General features: G+C 33.4%; 1 long non-coding RNA gene across 2 annotated transcripts; it reads right to left on the minus strand.

The window, feature by feature from the left end:
- Positions 1-1,558: 1,558 nt before the first annotated feature.
- On the minus strand, positions 1,559-4,138 carry LOC119644469. Of its 2 annotated transcripts, XR_005248521.1 has the most exons (4): positions 3,962-4,138; positions 3,577-3,904; positions 3,322-3,495; positions 1,559-2,264 (listed from the first exon to the last, which is right to left on the minus strand). It is a non-coding gene; the product is annotated as an uncharacterized LOC119644469 (long non-coding RNA). The 2 variants fall into 2 exon arrangements; XR_005248520.1 differs by having other exon boundaries at positions 3,577-4,138.
- Positions 4,139-6,671: the final 2,533 nt, after the last annotated feature.

Here is a 6,671-nt window from a genome sequence, read left to right on the forward strand (position 1 = left end):
AATTATTTTGTAAATAGATTTTCATATGTGCATATACAAGTAGGCACACATCGTTCTTTTATGTAAATTTTGTTTATAAGTTAATTAAGCGTACTGCCGTTTTCACACACACACACACACACACACACACACACACACATACATACATACATACAACCATACACATATCATCCTCCTGCTCTCTATTTGCTTTTGTGTACATTTGGGCCACTACGACCACAATGCATACATTAAAGTGATGTCGTTGTGGCTACAACAATGCAATTAAGTGCATCCTTGAGCAGTGTAACTTATCATCATCATTATCAATACCATCGTCATCAGCAACATCTTTAGTGTGAGTATATAATACTTATGTGTATTATTGTCTGATTTTGCTTACATATATGCATAAAAGCCTGCAGGCACATACACAAATATATATACAAATATACATGTATATACATCATACATATATAGTGAAGAAATATTAAGTGCGTGAGAGAGAGAGAGAGAGAGAGAGAGAGAGAGAGAGAGAGAAAGATGTAAAAATATAATCAACAAGGAACGGTAAACTGTGTGGAAAACCTTTAAGCTAAATGCCAAAACCTTGTTAAATGTTTGGCAATTGATCACAAAATATATAATAAATAAATCTGCACATACATTAGCACAATTGTTTTAGGCGGAGTTACTTGAAAAACATTTACATCCTTTACATTTGATTCTCTAAAGTTATACGCTCTCGTACAAAAACATAACTCATAATAATATACCAGCAACTCATATATATACTGCATATATATATATATATATATATATAAATCAATGCAATCAAAATTATACTTTTGAAAGCGCACACACTCGCTTCGTTTAATTATACATACGCACTTAAGTCCAAGGCAGACACTTGTCCATGCCAACTATAATATATGACTATATAAATATATATGAACATAAACGAACACACATGACCGGAGAGATGCCCTTATTTCTTCATAATCAGATTTACTACTTACATATGCATATATACGCATATATATATATATATACACGTATATGAATGTTAAACTTACATTTACATGCAAGTTTCAAACAGCACGCGAAATGCTTTGATGCTACTTAAGTCGAAACCATTCCGTATAATGCGGCAATTTCCGGGTAAACTCATGCATTTATGAACAAAACGTAATCCACTTTGTTTATAACTTAATTAGTTAATTTATATGAATTATTATTATTTTTTTTTTTTGCCATCGCTTCCGAAGCTGGTACCCAATGATATGCAATAAGATGCAAATAGAAATGCAATGCAAAAAAATCTGCTTAAAAAAAAAACTGTATTTTTCTCCTTAATTATTAGTTGTTTGTTAATCGAAGTGGAACAGTGGAACATTTTGTGTGATATATATATGTATATATACATATATGTATAGGTATGTATGGTTTGTAATTTTTTTTGGATTCATTCATTAGTTTAAGATAAGGGGAATTGGAAGGGGAAGTGTTTATACCTAGTGCAACGTAGGCAATGCACTAAATGTTTGCGTAGATATCCAGGACTTTTCAATTATTGAGAGCATGACGAAAAAGAGAGAAATTACATCCGATAGTAAGCGGCTCAGTTACGCGGCGACCTGAAAGCCTAAGAGGATTCTCTTTTCTGAGGAAAGAAGACAAATTCTTCTCCCATTCAATTCTCTATCACGGAGGACATCAATCTTACCCAAGTTTTAATGGTACGAGAGTCAAGGCATAGTTGTGTGCGTGAAGTGTGGTGACGTCCTTGAATGAATTACTTCCTGAACAAGTGATATTGTGGCGGATGGCCTTCAGCGATGTATGAATGGACGGCATACGTGGTTCCGGCTGCGTATAGTAAAACAACACCCAGAGCTGTATAACATGGGGTTACCCTGCAATTTCGTGGGGCCATTAAGCAATGAGATCGTAGATAGACCTCGACACTTGTCAAATAACGCCAAAATAGCTCATATCCACTTCCTATTTCGATACCACACGGAGAGGACTCCCTTTATTGGAGATTGTCCTACTTCTTGAGGTCGTCGGTTATTGCCTGTAAAAAGAGCTCGTGTGCCATTAGGCAACAATGGCAACTCGCTTGTAATGAAAACTCTGCCGCGCGACTAGTGAGTCGTCAGGGGTGATTCTCTTTCATGCGGATAGGAGTCAGTGTTCTTTTATATTCAAAATGGCGGCCATTAGCCAGCCAGTCGCAGAAGACTTGAAGGGGAGAATGCGTTACGTTAGAGAAGCAATTCGACCTGTAATAGAAAAAAAATCAACTAATTAAAAAAAATTTTTTTTTAAATAAATAAAAATTTCTCCCTAAAGCCGTTTTCGGGCGCCTATACACATTCTTAGCGAATATACACAAAGCTTCTATAGCGATTGTTTAGTGATCGACACTGAGTCAGTGACATTTTCTCAGTCGCTTTTATAAAACTAGAAAAACTTGGAAGACTTTGTAAACAATCAAATCATTAAACTTTTACGAGTAGTAACAATTGCTGATATTAAATATTTGACGTAAACTAATTGGGGTTTTCTTAATTGCTGTACATCGCTTTGTAATGCTTATCTTATCTATCTCCATCTAGCGGTGGATAGATAGATCAAACTAACTTTTTATGAATACTTTTGGAGAAATGCTTTGCCTTTTTTTTCTTTCCTTTTATTCTTAAATTCTTACAAATCTCAGCCAATTGTATTGAAAACGATAAGGCATTTGAATGTGCAAACACCATTCACCATTTTAATAATACGCAATTACCGTTTGAACGTTGACAACTAAATCTCTTTGATAAGCACTTGGGCAGCAGGAGGTTCTATATTAAATGTAAACATCTCCTGCGGCACTAGTACTTAGAAAAGCGATTTTGTTTCTCTAGTTGGAAACTTGAAATACAACAACAACAACAATAACAATAACAACAGCAACAAAACTTTACTTCAATCACCGCCAATAAACCACAAAGCAAGGTAATTAAAAGTTTTTAAGATAACACATAGAAAAGTATGAAGTTACAATTAAAAGCACTTAATAAAACTTTGCCGAGCACTTGGCTTAGTTGCATAGTTATTAAGATTACTTGAATTGATAAGCGCGATGTCCTTGACAGTTTTCCAAAAGCAATAAAAGAAACTTAACGTGCACGACGTGGACACATTTTTCCTCTTTTTTTTTTTTTTTTTTTTTTCCAAGCCAATGTCTCTGACGTCTGTTTAGAAGAAACGCATTCGTTATTAAAATTGTCGTCTTATAATGCAATTAAAAAATTGAATACATTTTTCTAGGTAAGAATTATTTAAGTAACTCACCCCATAACGCGACCAATATAGTAAAACTCCACGATTGCCACGTCATTTAGATAACTTTTGAAGCCAAGTGCAATAAAATCGAGCGCGTTTATAAAGAATGATTTTTTTTTTTTTTTTTTGTTTTTCAAATTTCAATATGGATTATATTAAGGATTGCTGCTTACCAATGAACATCTGAAATGAAAGCTAAAATTCAGCCTTTTTGGGGGGCACTCTCTAGAGCAATTGCTCGAATAATAACAAATTTTACTTTACCTTTCCCTTTAAACAAGATAAATGAAAGACTTGCTGTCAGTTTTTTCCGATCTTTCCGAGATATCAAAAGGAAGAAAGACTAGAATCTGTTAATCAATAAGTCCACGTGGCCGTTAAATTTTTATCCATTACCGCGGTGAGATAATGCTGCTTGCTTTGCACCATAACTATCCTCTTGATAAAAGAATCTCTCTGTTGACAGCGTAGTCTCAGTCCTGATTATTTTAATCTTGACCTAATCCATTAGCACAAATTGATTCGGAGGTTGAAGAACAGCCAGAAGTTTTGCGTTTTACGTTGTTGTAGAAGAAAAATCATCTCAAATATGCTGTAAGAAAATGTAACACATGTTAGCAAGTAATAATAATAATACTCGTTTCATTACTTTGACGTATCCAAATATCCAAGAGAGAGAGAGAGAGAGAGAGAGAGAGAGAGAGTGTGTATAAGCTCTTATAATGCTTTCATAAGATGAGAAGTTAAGAATTGTTATTATTTTCTTCTCAGCTTAGTTTAAGAGATGATGAGACGGCTTAAAATTGTCTTCCAGTCATTTTTCCTACAAAAAAAAAAAATAAAATAAATAAATAAATAAATGAGTAAATAAAAAAGAAAACATAAATTTTCATCAAATATTTATATTTATTTTTATAAGTTTGAACATGAATACATGTACGTATGTATTCTTGTATGCATTTATTTTAAAATTGAATTTGTTTACATTTAAAATTAATTACATAACAAGTAAATAGACAATATATGCTCACTTTGCGACGACTTCTCGAATGCCTACCATAACTTTAAACAAATATGTAAAGACTTTGCAGTGCTTATCTGGATGTTCAGGTTCATAATAATCAATTAGAAATTATTCTATGTTGGGCGAAGTTAGCTTATTAGGGACTTGCTTGGTATTGGCTTTTGTGATATTCAGAATTGTACGCAACAGAAGTTAAGTGTTTGTGTGTAGCAGGTCAGTATGTCACTAGGCCGATTACAAGACTGTTTATTACTCGCTTTATACAAGAAATGATTTCAGCTCTTGGGATCTGGATTTTGTATTTTATGCCCTTTCAATTTTAACTCTTTTAAGATCTTTAGGTTTTCACCGATCTCGTCGAACACGCATATAATTTACATACCATTTTTGTTTTTCTAAACATTTGTAAAGGGGAAAGTGAAGGGAGTCCATTTAATTGTCCCAAAAGGCTGCAAATCCAATAATCAATAAAAACATTTTTCTATTGAAAAGTCAAAAAGGGAAAGCTTTGAAGCATTTCCTTGATTTAAAAGATGAACTTTAATTCTTTGCATTTATACCATAATTTAATAATTAATTGACTTATTGAAATTAACAACGATGGGGACCACACTATGAAAGTTATTAAGGAATAGAAAAGTTTAAAGAGTTATGTGGGATTCGGATTATGAACTTTTTTGAGTTTTCAGATTAGTTGACCTTGGTTGTCCTGTTACTCTCTCTCTCGCTCTCCTTCTCTTTCTCTCTCTTTATGTCAATCTCTTCGTCTCTCTTTCTATCTCTATGTCCCTTTATCCGTATATATATCTTCCTCCCTCTGTGTGGATCTCTCTCGCTCTCCCTTGTAAATTGCTTTGAGCTTTCAGATTAGTTGACATTGATTGGTTTCTCTCTCGCTCGCTCTCTCTCTCTCTTTCTCTCTCTCTTTCTCTGTCTCTCTCTCTCTCTCTCTCTCTCTCTCCCAATCTCTGTCTACGTCTACTTGTTTCTATTTGCACCTCACTCCCTTTGTCTGTATCCCTCACTTCTTCTCTCTCTGTCTCTGTCTCTCTCTCGCTATCTATCTCTCAATCCCTTTCGCCTTCTGTACCCCTCTATCATTATCTCACTCCCTCTATCTGTATCTCTCTCTTCTCCTATATCTGCATCTCTCTCTCTTTTTATGTCTCTCGCCCTATATCTTTGTATCCTGCCTCCATGTCCTCAACCTCCCTTGCTGTCAATCATATTTAATTGAACCGTATGAACACATTTCCATAATGATATTTTCCCTAAAATTTTCATACAAATCATTGTATTTTTGCTGTATAAAGATGTTTTCAACCGCAATAATTATTTTTGTAGTTAATTTAAAAAAAAAAAGAATCCCGTCACCTAAGAACACGTTAAGAGAAGACGGAAAAAAAGAAATTAGAACCAGACGACATAAGTAGTCAAAGTGATAGTTTTTTTGCGTTCGCCTAAGTATAAGTACATTTCCTAAAACTAAAGAATTCTAGTTTCTTTAGGGCAATATTTCAGTTTTTTTGAACTAGAATTCTTTTCTCTCATGCGACCGTGCCTCTAGGCAATAGGAAGGACATCGACTTTTCTTCTTTCGTTTTGTGTGCAATATATAGTACGCTGTAGAAGAATATTTGGACATGGTACCAAAAAGAATGATGTGATTAGCACACTTTTGTATTGTGCTAGTGTTTAAAGAACTTAAATGGATAAAAATTCAATAAAAAATTGCTCTCAACTGCAAAAATGACCTCAAATATTTACGTATTTAAAGTCTCTATGCCTATGAATTATTGTTGTTGGTTATGCTTGCGTATGAATGTTTGCGTATGTTTGTGAGCTCTGTGTTGCTCTGTTTTTAGGTCAGTTCATTTTCCTATTCTAAATAAAGTTCAATATATACCAACACCAATAAAAAAAAAAAGAGGAGAAAAATAACAACAACAACAATAACAACAACAACAAAACAGAAATAATCTTTAGAGTATTTATGTTAGCATGTTTAAGTTAGTATGTGGACTTGTCTATTTTCTGTGTTTTTTTGTTTTTTTTTTTTTTTGTTTTTTTTTCTCTGTTCTGTGTACATTTGCCAATGGCATATAATAATGGTGGGCAATGATAATATTCAACGAACTTTCATTGATATATAATTGTTGTAATTAAAATTTTAAAAACCCCCACAACAATAAAACCGCAAATTTGTAAATTACACACACATGCAGCTATTCAACAACAATGGAAATCTATTGAAAAAAAAAAAAAAAAAAATTCAATATGTATTTACACCACCAATAATAATGCATTTTTATTTAAATATGCAGATACACAAACA

Source organism: Glossina fuscipes, unplaced genomic scaffold, assembly GCF_014805625.2.
Source record: "Glossina fuscipes isolate IAEA_lab_2018 unplaced genomic scaffold, Yale_Gfus_2 117260, whole genome shotgun sequence".
NCBI classification, from domain to species: Eukaryota; Metazoa; Arthropoda; class Insecta; order Diptera; family Glossinidae; genus Glossina; species Glossina fuscipes.